The sequence below is a fragment of the Parasteatoda tepidariorum genome, chromosome 10 (assembly GCF_982258835.1).
Source record: "Parasteatoda tepidariorum strain Cologne lab strain chromosome 10, Ptep-v5.0, whole genome shotgun sequence".
Lineage (NCBI taxonomy): Eukaryota > Metazoa > Arthropoda > Arachnida > Araneae > Theridiidae > Parasteatoda > Parasteatoda tepidariorum.
In genome coordinates, this window is record NC_141764.1 from 16,954,301 (window position 1) to 16,968,466 (window position 14,166).

Sequence of the window (14,166 nt, forward strand, 5' to 3'; positions counted from 1 at the left end):
TAAAACCTTTCGAAGGATTAACATTTCTGAATATCTATCAGTTATATTATTAAAACGGTGTTCATTAATGATTTATCAAGAGTATAGAGTAGTAAAACGGACAACAATAGCGGATTGCTTAAAATATTACACAGATTCAAATTTTAAAATAACGCCTTAAAATACAAAATTAACATACCTGTAAATGATATTTTCTAACGCGACTTGATCTCAAAATAACACAATATACTTTTTTTGTCTATTGTGATTAAAAATTAAAACTGAGTTGAAGTTTTCACCAAAATTGGAAAACGTTCAAAAGTACAAAAACGGAATATTATAAGATTTTTTTGCTCGAAATAAGCGTTTTTAAAATCAAATTAAAGTATTCCAGATACTTTTTTCTAAAAATTTAAATTATAAAGAACTTAAATTGGTTTGTAAAAGCATTTTATTTTAAATGATATAGAATAAAAGTGACATGGAACGTGGATGGTGTGAAAAGATGCATGTTTATATACGTTTTTCTATAGATCTAAGAGACAGAAAAACATTTGAGAATATAAGTAAAAAAAATAAAATAAGAAAATCTTTAGAATACTTTATTACACGCTAACATCAAACAAAGAGTTAGTTGTTTTGTTTTGTCGGAAGAATCGCTTTTATTAATCTTACCATGTTTTATAAATCTATCTAGTTAGTTAATTAAACATAAATTTAAAAGGAAAAGACAGTAATAAATAAGCGAACGAAGGAATTTGCGTGTTTGACAACTAAGAAAACTTTTGAACGTATATCTGAAAATAATTAATTTTAAAACTCGTCTCACAACTCATTATTAAAGATTTATATTAAAGATTTATATAAGGTTTTAAATATCGAAGATTAAAGTAATCTTGTTAAAAACCTTATAATTGGATGCAATTCAGAACTTGATTTGTTCATTATTTTAAATTATGTAAAAAACTGTTAACTCTTTTTCGCATACACTGTTAAATATTCCCGATCAAATTACGGCAACCTGCGGACAATATCCATAAAATAAATTTAATCGCAAAATTTTACAGTAAAAATGTATTTTACGGTAAAAAAAATACTGGCATTTTTTGTGCTGGTACATTTTACCGTAATACGATCCGAAATATATTACAGTGCATTTCCAGCAAAATATCGGCACATACTTGATTCATTTATTGTTTATTTAAACAACCTTATTTCCATAATCCTATTAACCTATAATGTTTATTACTTACAATTAACACATTTCTCAAACATTTTGAGTGCTTCCGAAATCCGGTTAATTCACACACAAAAAACTTGAGTTTAATTGATTAAAATTACGCAAAATACCAATATATTGAACTATTATCGAAGTGAAAAGACAATTAGGGACTATTAAGGAAAAGAAATAATTTGATTCTATCCTCTTATTAAATCGAAAAAGTTTTTTTTTTTCAAAACGTACTTTATGTTTTAAATTTAACTCATTTGACTTTTTTATAGAGTATTTACGATAAAAAGGGCTTCGTGACATACACGATTCTTAATAATATCCCAACCCTCACTCCTCTTCTTTTCACCAAAAATAAGCAAACTGTTACACCCATGTGAGCTTGTCCCACCTTTATGTATGCATCCACATTCTTCTTTCTTTCTGCTTATCATGAAACTCGTACATTTTAGAATAACTACTCTTTAATTTGGAAGGAAAAATACCCTTATATTTTAGTGTTTTACATTTTTAATGTCAGAGACTTTTATCCAGACTAAGAAGAAAAAAAAAAGAAGTAATACAGCCAATAAATTTTTTTTGTATTAAAATATTTTTTATCTATTTATAATCTTAAATATTTATTTAATTTGCATAATTTTATAACGCATGACATATTGTTAATATTTTATTAGTATATGTAAGTTCACTAACAATTCTTTTTTAATTACAGAATTTAAACAACAGCAACAGTTTAACTAAGTTGAGGAAAAAATGAAGCGGGAAGAAAAAGAATTTCGCAATGACGGATAAGTACTTACGATGTTAAGGTATATATTTTGATGATATGACACAATTTAAAAATGAATTTTTTAAAATTATTATTAAATATTTTTCTAGATAATTATCCATTAAAATAAATAAGAGCCATAAATAAATTTCCTTCTCTTGACTTCAAAAATTATTTAGAAAAATTAGATTTGAAATTTTTTTATTTAATTTTAAAGAGAAAAGTCAAATCTAAATTTCTATGTCTTATTTATTTAAACTACTTGGTTCAAATCGGATTTACTTTATAAATTAGGTGGAATCATTTATTAGATTTAAAGCATTTTTAAAATTTTCTTTTTTTACATTAATAGTAGAATTTTACAAATTTATAACAAATTTATAAAAAAAACGAAAAAATAAAGAAATTTTATTTATAAATCTTACAGTTTCACTACTCAATAGCATTTCTTAATAACATACGGATTTTCAGATTTTTTCCAGTCTGATCTTTTGCAAAAATGCTCCTCGTTAAGAGATTAAGAATTAAATCTCACTACTTTTAAATTTGAAGATATTACATAAAATAAGTTTATTGGTAATATATTACCTATTCATCCTAACTTAGAATTATTTAATGAAGTCTAAACATTATTAATTAATTGAATTCAATGATTAAATAAGTTTTAGAAATTTTATATTAACCTAACCACAACTTGATCTAATAAGCTTTTCTAAAAGCGTTATATCTAAGTTTTATTTGTTGTCACATAAATTGTCAAAAAAAAAATGAATAAATAAATAAAATCAAAATGCATATTTACTTTTATTTAAAAAAGCTCTCCACAGATTTATCTATTATTTCCTCAGCTCTAAAAATAACTAAGAGAGAATGTTGATACCGTTAATATAGTAAAAAAGAAATCTGTTTCGCCATTTGATATGCATCTTTAGATATCCCCTTTATGTGCAAAAATAATAGTCTTACATCTCCTAATTGCGTTAAATAAGGTTTAAAAAATTGTTTTAATTATGAGTCATGTCTTCCCAGGAAAGCGGAGGTTAAACTTGAATAAGAAGAGAATCCATATTTTAATTGGATCTTAAAGAGAAGCATTCATTATATTCTTTTCGTGGCATGACTAATGTCTCGAGTGAAGGTGTAAAAAAGAGACAGATTCATGACTAATTTTTCACCCCATTAAACAGTAGCAGGAAAATAAAATAAAATACATGGTAGTTTTCAGTTATATAAAAAGAGGTTGTAAAATAATTTTTCGTCGTGGAGAAAATATGCGAAATTAGTTAGAATTTCATTTTTTCCATATTTGTATTTTCCATATTTGTATTTTCCATATTTGTATTTCCACATTTATTTTTTCAAAATTTATATTTTCTGGAATAAGGAATAGCTTATGATTTGTTGTATTATTAGCAAAAATTAAAATAGACTATAGCTGGTCTAATGAAGGATTAAATGCATAAAGCTAAGACACCTCATCCTATATGAGCTTGAAAATTTATTTACCTTTAGATAATGAAACTAAAATGAAGATGACACTCGAAACATAACAAACTGTTCACTTAATTATGTCGTGATAATAATTTTCTTATATCGATAAATGAATCGCGACATTTTAGAACTTAAATATAAAAATAAAAAAATGACGTGTAAATTTGAATGCAATCTCAATATTAAAACTTCCTTAAATATCAAGCTATTTCAGTGCTCACATTCCGTCTCGTTAATATAACAAAAGTAAATGGATACAATGTAAGTTTTCTAGACCCCATTCTGGTTTTAAAATCTTAATATTGCTTACACTCAATTAACCATGTGTAAATAACAGAAGTTTTCAAGCTCGGGAACTCGCTGAAGTTTATTTAACAAAACATTTTAAAACTTTATTATGGAGATCTCATTTTGCTTTTCGTCATAGTCCTTTTTTTCTTAAACGCGAAGTGGTTTTATTCATTTTGTCAACAAAGGTTTCCTGGTCATCTCAAAGTAAAAATTAAGTAGTTTTGGTCTCAAATTCAAAAACTCTCAATTGTTATCTTGATCCCTTTCTTGAATGTTCAAAAATTAACTCTCAGAAGCATTTAAAAATATTATCGGTAACATGAACCATAATATCTATTAATTTAATGCAACTTCATTGCGGTTTTAAATTCTTAACTGTTAAAATGTGTAGAGGTGTAATATGTTTCTATTTAGTAATATCATAATCGCCGCAGTATGATCATAATATCATGTTAAAATGGAAGAGAAAAGTAAGAAATAAAAAAAGAAGGAAAAAAAGAATAAAAAAATTAAGTAGCTGGTAGTACTTGTAATTAAAATGCATGCAAAAATAATAAACTACTAAATTTTGTAGTTAGTTCAATATATATATATGGTCACACTCCAAAAATCAATTGGGACGCCAATTTAATAATAGGATACTTAAAGCAATTTTTCATGCAAATGCTACATAGTTTCAAACCATTTGATAAACATAACTTTTTATAGATAAAATTTCCATTAAAATTTACAACGATAATGCACAGAATAGAATTAAAAATAAAAAAAATAATACAAACTTTTTTTTATAGACTTTTACAAATACAAATTCCTAAATGACTTAATAACTATAACTAACACGCGACACTTTTTGTTAATGTTTTACTTCTTATTAATAAAAAATTTTCACTTGTAAAAACATAATTAACATTTTACTAATATAGCAATAAAAGTACAAACAATTAAAAGAAAAGTTAAAAACATTAATTAATATAATTATTAATTTTTCAGAATTAAATTTAGAATTATAATTAAAACAAACATTGTAATTTTTATTTTGATTTCCAACTGAATGCAGAGGCAGGAAATTATTTATTTTAAAGTAAAAAATCGCACTTAAAATTTCTAGAAAAAAGAATGATATGAAGTGAAGAGGAAACAAAGGAAGAAAAATTATATTAAAATTTTATTCAAAAACACGTTTTCGTTTTGTTTATAAGTGAATTCATGTAAATAACATATTTTTATTTTGCAGTTCATTTTAATTTCACGATAAACAGGACTAACGAGGAATCTAGAGTTGAACTATCACGCAGTTTTAAGAAGATGTAAGCAATATTTCATTTTATGAAGATTTTAAAACTACTGGTAAACTCTTTTATGTATTAATTCTAAAATTTTAGGAAATACTAAACCTTTTCATGAATTATGATTTGTGTTCTACTATTAGCATAAGTTTTTTTATTTAAATCTCTTTGCAGGGACAAAAAATGCAAAAAATTGTTTATTTTTATCTGATTTATTCCTATCATAAATATGTATGATCTGAGTAAAGTATTCATTATATTCATTTCTCATTGAAAAAATAGCGAAAAAAAAATAAAGGGCGTTTACTTGACTGACTACTTCTTTTAATGAGAAATTACTGGTTGTGTAAGAAACTCAAAAATGAATAAATAAAGGAAAATTATTTTTCAACAGCTAAGAAATAAAAGTTTAAAATTAATGCGTTTCAGGGCTCAGAGCTAGAAAATTTCCTAACTACGTAATCAGCATAAAGACATTTCTTGAAATTTAAATTAGGGACCAAATGACCTAGGCCAAGATATACGATTTTTTCTTATTTGAGATGAGAATATTAAGAACTGTTGGAATATTTATTTCAGAATGGAGTAAAATTGCGAACAACTAAACATTTAACATTCTAAGGGCTAATTGGAATTTTGGAAGGACATAACCATTGGATTGATTTATAAGCTGTCAACAATCATTTTGTAAATCCACACGACTCGTGATTTTTCATCGTGTAGGAAGCATTATGTCACCATTTATTTAAAAATATTAAATACATCAGAATTGAAAAAAATTTTTTTTTAATGAAACTATATAGTTTTGCAACAACAATTCATAAAGGTGCAAAATATGTGGAAACAACTTATTAAAGTACTTACATCTTTTTATTTATTTCATTAGCTGCTGTTAATTTAAAATTGAAAATAAAACATAAAATAAACGCAAAAACTTACATAATTACCTAAAAATGTCAAGTAGTTATGCAAAGTTAATTTCGCCTTCTCTGAAACATTTTGAAGAAAATTGTAACAACAGTTACGATAAGAAATAAAGAAATATTATTCTATAATGAGCAAAAAGCAATTAGAAAATTTCTTAAAATATTAAAGAGAAAAGAATTTAAAAAGGAACAGTAAAGTTTATTGCAAGAAAAATATAAGATTAAAGTTTATAAAATTTATATGGAAAAAAATAATTTTTCAGTTAATATTATACCGATCAATATGTTATTCTCACAAAATAATGTTTTTAAAATCTGTATAGAGGTATTTAAATTTGAAATCTGTTTCAAGAAGTTAAGAATTAAAAAATGTGCTACTATAGTAATTTATTATTTAATAAAATAATTAATTTATCTAAAAAGATATGCTTAACAGGACCTACCCGTGAAAACAACGCCTTTAGCTCAATCATTCATATCAGGATGGAAAATCTATCCGTAATTACCATAATTCAACCCTTCTTTTTCAGTGATGAGCAAAATTCCCGTCACGATCTGCGATAGCTGGCGTGGTGACAATTTATATTTGCAGCTACATAACTCTGATTAACGAAAAAACTTGCAAGAGAGATTATCAGACAACCTCGTATATCTGTTTTCCCTTTAACCGATTAGTTATGATAGAGCCTTTACGCGGCCTAATACAGGTGTGATACGAGGTGGGTATTATGGGTTTCTTATCATTTAATGAAGGTAACGTCAGAGATACGGCTCCGAAAGTAAGCGAAAGGGCGACCAACAGTCTAGGCGGCATTGATAAGAACCGCCTAGTCATTAGGGATGCGGAGGGTTAGTAATAGGGTGGATGCAGTATGGATATTCTAAAAAGAAAAACATTTTGAGGTTGAGTTTGTAAGTTATGACGGTAAAGTCATACTTTACCGTCATAATACAGAAATTTGTAAGACTAGGTGGATAGTAAGTGCATTGACTTAAAAGTATTGTTTGTGACGAAATATTTTGAAACTTTATGAGTAGCAAATTTTCTCTTTTTACGGATCAAATTTGAACTTTTTTTTCTTCGGAAAAATAAATTAAATATTTAGATTAAAGTTGTTAAATTTTTAGTTTCCTTTTAAGGCTTCAAAACACTTTGGCAGAAAAAAATCCTCTCTTATAATTGAAACATTAGGCTAACATGAATGGTTTTTGTTAAAAGCATTTAAAATAAAAATTAACTTTGGAATTGAAAAAAAAATTATAATATTGAACAGAGTTATTATTATTTGAAAATAGTAAATACTATTTAGATATACGATATGTATTTAATAAAAATAATTTGAGATAAAAGTTCGGATATAATACAGTCGATACTAAATGAAAATAATTTAAAGTTATCTTATAAGTTTCAATAAAAGAGAATTTATATTGAACATAAAACAACTTATTTTAAAATTTTATTATTTAAATATGAAAAACAGTTCGTACTAATTAAAATCACTTACTAAAATTTAAATCTCTGCATACAAAATCCAATAGTTTACACTAAATAAAAAGTCATATGGACAATTTGAAATTACTGTGCCTCAAATAAATGTTTGAGGTTTGGACAAATCTGTTGTTAAGGGCAACCTGAAGAGGAGCAAATCTCATATCATCACGAAAAATCAAAGAATTTAATAGAATTCTAGCCATTTGTCTAGAAATGTAAATGAATTATGGTCAAAACTGTTAATATAATTGAAAATTAAAATAATATATTCGAATTTGTTTATAATTTCATTAATTTCCACTATTGAAAAAAAAATCAAGAATGTGTAAGAAAATAATACTGATAAATTTCAGAAATATTTAAGCTTTGAAACATTCATTTAATGGCCTAGTTTGCATCTCAAATTTTTGTTATTTTAAATGAGAGATAAATCAAGAAATGTTATTTTTAAATTGGAATAATAGATTAGGGTTAATATTTGTTACTATAGTCTTAGAAACAGAGCTGTTGCATGCAATAGTATAAATAACTTACTCCGTGCAGCATTTTGTTTTACAGAAATCTTTTGTGTTGAAAATTTTATTTTTTTATTAATTTTCTAATAAAATTAAATAAACACAAAGAAAATTCGGGGATATTTAGTTCAAAAAGTCTAATGTTTCAAAATTAAAGTTATAACAGTATAAAGCCTTACTATCGATTTGATTTCTAAAGAGTTTAGCATAAATTATTAAATTTAAATCTTGATAAGTAACCTCATAACTTTATTCGGTAGAAGGGAATGCTTTGAGGGAAAATTGGAACTAATTTCATAATTATTATTGCGAAAAAGAAAGAAATATTGATTTCATAAAGATTCCAATTGGGATTTTAGTTATGAAAGATAAATAAAGTTAGAGAGGATAAAGTTAAAAAAAAGGATGAAGTTTGAAAATTTTTAATATAACTTTGAAAATTTTAAAAATAACACTTTGAATAAAATAACGCTGAAAGAGTTTGAAACACAAAACATAAAATTTAAATCTTCATGCAGAAATGTGTAACTTATTTTGAATGGAAGGAAAACTTCTAGAGAATAAATTAGAATAAATTTCATAATTAAAAATATGAAAAAGAGAGAAATACATTTGGGCATTAAAAGGACCCGCCCCTGCTCACTCCGCACTCCAGCCTCCATATTTGCTCTGCATTCATCATTGTTTATCTCCACTTCAAAGTTTAAGATTTGTCACAAAAACAAAGAACATTTCGTTTACAAAGAATACAATTATTGTAACTTTATTCTGTCAATATGCTAATCATAATGAAATTATTCTAATTCTATTATGATTGTATTCGAGAAATAATTCTACTAGTCAAAGAGCTAGTTACGCATTACCTAGCAGTATTGCCCAGTAGTATTTATTGCTAGTAGTATAACCTAGTTAAGTATAACAACTTAATTAGGTAATATTGCTGGCATAAAGTTTTTTTTTTTTTTTTTTATCTCTCGCTTTCTATTGTAAAATAAAGATCTCGATAAAGAAATGTTAGTTTTTCTGTAACACAAGATAAATTGATGACAAGATGAATATAAGACGAGAAAAACCGAAACAAATTTACAAAAAAAAAAAAAAAAAAGCCCTTGAGATTCTAATAACTATCAAACAAAATATAATTTCCACAAAAAAATATAAATTACTCTTTCAGCATGCCGAATTTCAACTCCGCAGTTGTATTTCAGCGAAATACAGGTCATCTCGTATGGTATTTTTTATACTATAATAATATTAATAATTCTCGAACCAATTAATAATTCTCGAACCAATTTTTTTATTCCGTTGCATCTTCCATGTACATTTTGCTACATTTAATCGAAATTTAAATTGCTTTATTCTCATAGTTTTTTCACACCAAAAGCAAAAAGTAATGAGAAAAAAAAATTTAAAACAAAAATCGCGAAAAAAGGTCTTAAAAATACTTCGCTATTCAGAACAATTCGACAATTCGCTACAACTTTCGAACAATTCGCTATTTCAGAAAAAAAAACAAACAAAAAAACAAAAAAAAACGTCATGAGTTCATAATGAAAAAAAAATTTCTCTAGCATGTCTAATTTTAACTCGGCAATTGTATTTTTGCTGTCAGTAGACACGTGCTATGTTTTACTAAGAATTCTGCGTTTTACTACGTTGATTTACTACGTTCTATTAATAATTCTCGAACTAATTATGGAATTATTCCATTCAACTCCACGTACATTTTTCTACATACCTTCGTGTTTTAAGTTTCTTATTTCAATATGTTTCACGAACAAAACAAAATATTATGTTACGGTGAGTATACAAAACAACGGCGGCTGCGCTTACTATTCTTAATGTTATGTTATAATATATACAGAATCAAATCTGATCTTTCCCATTATTTAAAACAAACAAATGTTTGAATTTTTATTTTATATTATTAAATCTCTGAGTGTAGTTAAGCGTTATGGTTTCTAACATTTTTAAAATATGTAAATTAAAATCTCTTAAACATAAAAAAAAATAATGAAACTATTTCAGTTTGTAAAAAGTTAATTATAAATGGTATGAGAATTAAATTTAGCAGCGCACGGAGAAAGAGTTCTGTTAAAACTACCGTACTGTATGGCTTTCTGGTAAAAAAGAACTGTAATTACGGCTATTTAATTTAAAATATAGGGTATTTAAACCATTCATTTGGCAATTTTTCTGCTCATATAGTAACGGTTTACTGGAAAATCTGGATTTTAAGATTATATTTCGTACTCCAAAACTGAAAATAAAATTTTACCAGATAAATGGTTTTTATGCCATGCTCTAAGGTATCACGATGAAATGATCTAATTTTACCATATTTACCAGATTTTACCACAGAGTATCAAACCATATTTTATTGTTAATTTTACCAAAAGCATTATCAAAGTTCTGCGGCAAAAATTACTAAGGTTTTTAGTGTTTCCTTAGAAACAAAAACACGTTAAATTTTTCTGGTATATTTGATCATACTCCTATTAATTTTATTTGATCCTTCTCAGTTTTTAAAGCGTTAATGTTATTGAAGACGTTTATTAAAAATTATCTGAGTATTAAAAGCAATTTATTGAGTAATTATTTGAGTTTTTATTATTGTGTGAAAAAATTTTGGTGCGTCTTTATTATAGATGCTGCTTTCAATAGCAGAAAAAAAGAACTTAAGTCAATCTAAGTCTAACTAGGTGAAAGCAAGCAAACTATGAAATTCTTTTAAATTCTATACAAAAATTTTACGCCTATACTAACTACAAAATTGAACTGACTATAACGTAGAAGCCTTTTGTTTCTAAGGTTACAGTCACGCCAAATCCCCATTTAATGGTTCGTCGATCCCATATATCATTTTACATACCACATTAAAAATAAAAGAAAAACAAAATAAATGAACAAAAAAGAACATTTTTTAACGACGCGGAACAAAGCCGAAATTTCGGACAAGGAGAGTTTTGTTTCGAACAAGATAAAAAAGAAAAAGAGCGATGGCAACGGAATCCATTAATTTGTTTATTTTTTTTATCCTCTTCAGTTTTCTCCCCTCCCCTCTCTTTCTTGTTTCCAACACTTATCGCACGCGCGACGGGGAAAGTAAATTACGAAACGTTGAATTTTTAAAAGCTATAGCACGAGTGTGAAAAATCGATGAAAACATGCAGTCGAAGGGGATGGCTTTAATCATAAGTAGAGAAAAAATTAAAATAAAAGCGAAAAGCGCCATTTTCCCGCTATCGTTTTGATTTATAAAGCGTTTGAAACACAAACCAGAAGATTTAAATGATCAAAAAGGCCTGTAAATCATTTTGGAAGAACGGAGAAAAAATTCTTAAGAGTAAAATTGGAATTCATTTCATAATTTTTATTATAAACAAAACAAAGCAGTTCTGAAATAAAACTAACTGAAAAATGCAGTTTAAAATGTGGCATTGTTTATCATTAATGTGATAGATCATTATTTTACTGTCAAACTGTTAGACGATATCTTGCTACTGAACATTTCCTTTATAAAACATAGAAGCATTATTAAACACATTATTAATATAAAGCATAGAAGTTTCGAAAAATGCACACTAAAATGTGGTTTTATCTGTCATTAATGGGATTTATCATTATTTTACTGTTAAATTGTATGCAATCATTATTTTACTGTTAAATTGTATGTAATCATTATTTTACTGTTAAATTGTATGACTTACCAATTTAATACCGATACGAAAAAGAACATTGAAATAGATTTCATAATTTTCATCATAAAAATAAAGAGCTAAAAGATGTTTTGAAATATGCACTTAAAGTGGTATTATTGACTATTATTACAATTGATTATTATTTTAATATTGAAAAATATGCAGAACATATTATTCCAAAATTAATGCTTTATGATATTAGTAGATTGTTTACAGTTATATAGGAAAATCAGATTATGAGAGGTAGATATGCTGTTGAACGAATGTGAAGTTGTCTTTAATGAGTATCATATGAAATAATAATAATAACAATAAACTAAATATCATCTTACAAACATTAAAAATCCAGGACGCTGAAAAATTAATATAAAATTAAATTTTCAAATAAAAGTAATTCAATATGATGTAAAAGGTGTTGCAAATTGCGTATTTCGATATAACATTATCCATTTGTTCCACAATTCTAATTATGTGAAATATTTATGCAATTTCATTTCTTACTGTTTTAAATTTTATGAAATTAAATAGACTTTTATGATTTATACAAATTTGTCAACAAGTTAAAGTTGCCACAAAAACAGGAAAGTGTCACAATGATTATTAGCATTCAATGTTTACCCAGACCAAATATAGTATACCCTTTTCTTTGATTTTTTAAGGTTTCGTAATTAGTTTCACATAGTTGAAAAATGTTATGTAATGTAATTAAAAATGTATTAGTTATTTCAAAACAATTTTTTTATTCTTTTAGATTATTTAAGAACACAGACGACAAAGAAAAATCAAGTTAATTTGAGACTGAATTGATGAAATTTCCAGCAAGAATTTCAAGGACGACAGACATTCTAAGAAAGAAACTCTCAAGCAGAGATAGCCTAAAGAAGAAAGGAAAAGAACAGAAAAAATTGAAGTTATCCCTTTTTAAATCTTTTTTGTAGTCAATATAATGCGAGAATAAAACCATTAAATTAACGATCAATTAAGAAGGAATTTAAATGAAAACAAATCAATATTTTTCTTATTTTTTGTAAGTTTTGACAATTTCTTATTTAAGAAAATTTGAAAAATGATGCAAAACATTTTAAACGTTTACTATTTTAAAAATATTAACTATTTAAAAAATTTGTATCTGCATCTACAAAAGAAAACTTTTAATTAACTTAATTAGACATAAAAATAACAAATTAGAATTTTTAGCGTTTTTCGCATATTGAAAAACCATTTTTTTTTTCATTTCATATTTATAGCATATTTATGTAATAACATATTTATGTGTACACAAAATTGTTCATTAGGTTAATCGAAATGAATTTGCTGCCTTTCTTATCATTTTTATTGTAGTTAATAACTCTGACCAGCAAAATATCCTTGATTAAAACTTGTGACATTTAAACGCATTTTTCTTGATATTGTGTAAAACTACTTTTGAATTCAACTTAAGTAAAAATAAAACGTTATTATCAACTGTAAGTTAAAAGGAAATGAATATTTGAAAGCTGTCATGTCGAAAAAATATTCTTTTATTTTTATTTTATTGCAATGTATTTTTAGAACAACCTCGAAAATGGGCTGAGGTTACTAATGATTAAAGGTAGAGGGAACTCGGTTTATGTTGAAGAATAGAAAAATTTTATCGATCTGCAAATTAAGATATCAAAAGAATTTTATTATTAATTAAAAATTACCTATTTATGAGTTTAAGAAGAGTGTTCATATTCTACATTAGTTAAATGTTCGATGATTTATTTTAAAATATCTCATGCAAAAAAGAAAGTAATATAGTTAACTTCTCAAAATAGATTATTTCTAATAGTTTAAATATTAATATTCCGAAATTCAGGGGGAAAAAAGGAAGAAAAAATCACAAAATGCGATTTTCTTATATGCATTATATTTTTTGATGACTGAGTAGAAAATTACTTGTTAGATTATGATCGATGTACTTTCGGGGAAACATTTATGGTAACATGCATAAGTCGGACAGCCCAGGCGTGAAACTAGGTGTTTCTTAATTAAGTTGATTACGCAGATTAACTCAATTATTTTGTTTTAGCTTTGATAGGAAGTTTTTTATTTTTTATTTCACAAGTTTATAAATAAATAGTTATTCAGTTAGACTCGTATTTAATAAGTGGTCTGATTACCTTGCTTAGTTTAATTTGAGAAGCATTAAGTAGATTTGTCACTTTGACTTTCCAGCTATATTAACCTGTGTGGAAATCATACATTCAATAAGCCAATGAAACATCATGTATGTATAAATTAAATTCTTTTCGAACAATTTTGAAATTAATTATAAGTAAACTGAGTTAATAATAGAATGAAATTACGTATCAATAATTTTATTTCACTCCGAATTTTAAGCTAATCAGGTATGATGTTTATAAAAATTGATTTAGTGAATAAGATAATGTATTAAAAGGAAATAGAATGATAAAAATATTTAGTCTCAAAAATACTTATTTGCTAAAAAGAAAAAAACATT

At 25.7% G+C, this 14,166-nt stretch overlaps 1 protein-coding gene and 1 long non-coding RNA gene across 5 annotated transcripts in view; one reads left to right on the forward strand and one right to left on the reverse strand.

Moving 5' to 3' along the window:
* The window catches only part of LOC107450673 (uncharacterized), a 31,785-nt gene that overhangs the window by 12,809 nt on the left and 4,810 nt on the right, over positions 1 to 14,166 (forward strand). Inside the window, exons 2-4 of one of the 3 annotated variants that reach the window (XR_015429629.1) lie at positions 1,923 to 2,019; positions 4,996 to 5,108; positions 12,433 to 12,591. This is a non-coding gene — a long non-coding RNA (uncharacterized LOC107450673). Of the gene's footprint in view, positions 1 to 1,922; positions 2,020 to 4,995; positions 5,109 to 12,432; positions 12,833 to 14,166 lie in introns of those variants that run through there. The other 2 variants (XR_006225032.3, XR_001584979.4) reach the window with 2 other exon arrangements.
* The window catches only part of LOC107450671 (homeotic protein ultrabithorax-like), a 47,319-nt gene that overhangs the window by 6,087 nt on the left and 27,066 nt on the right, over positions 1 to 14,166 (reverse strand).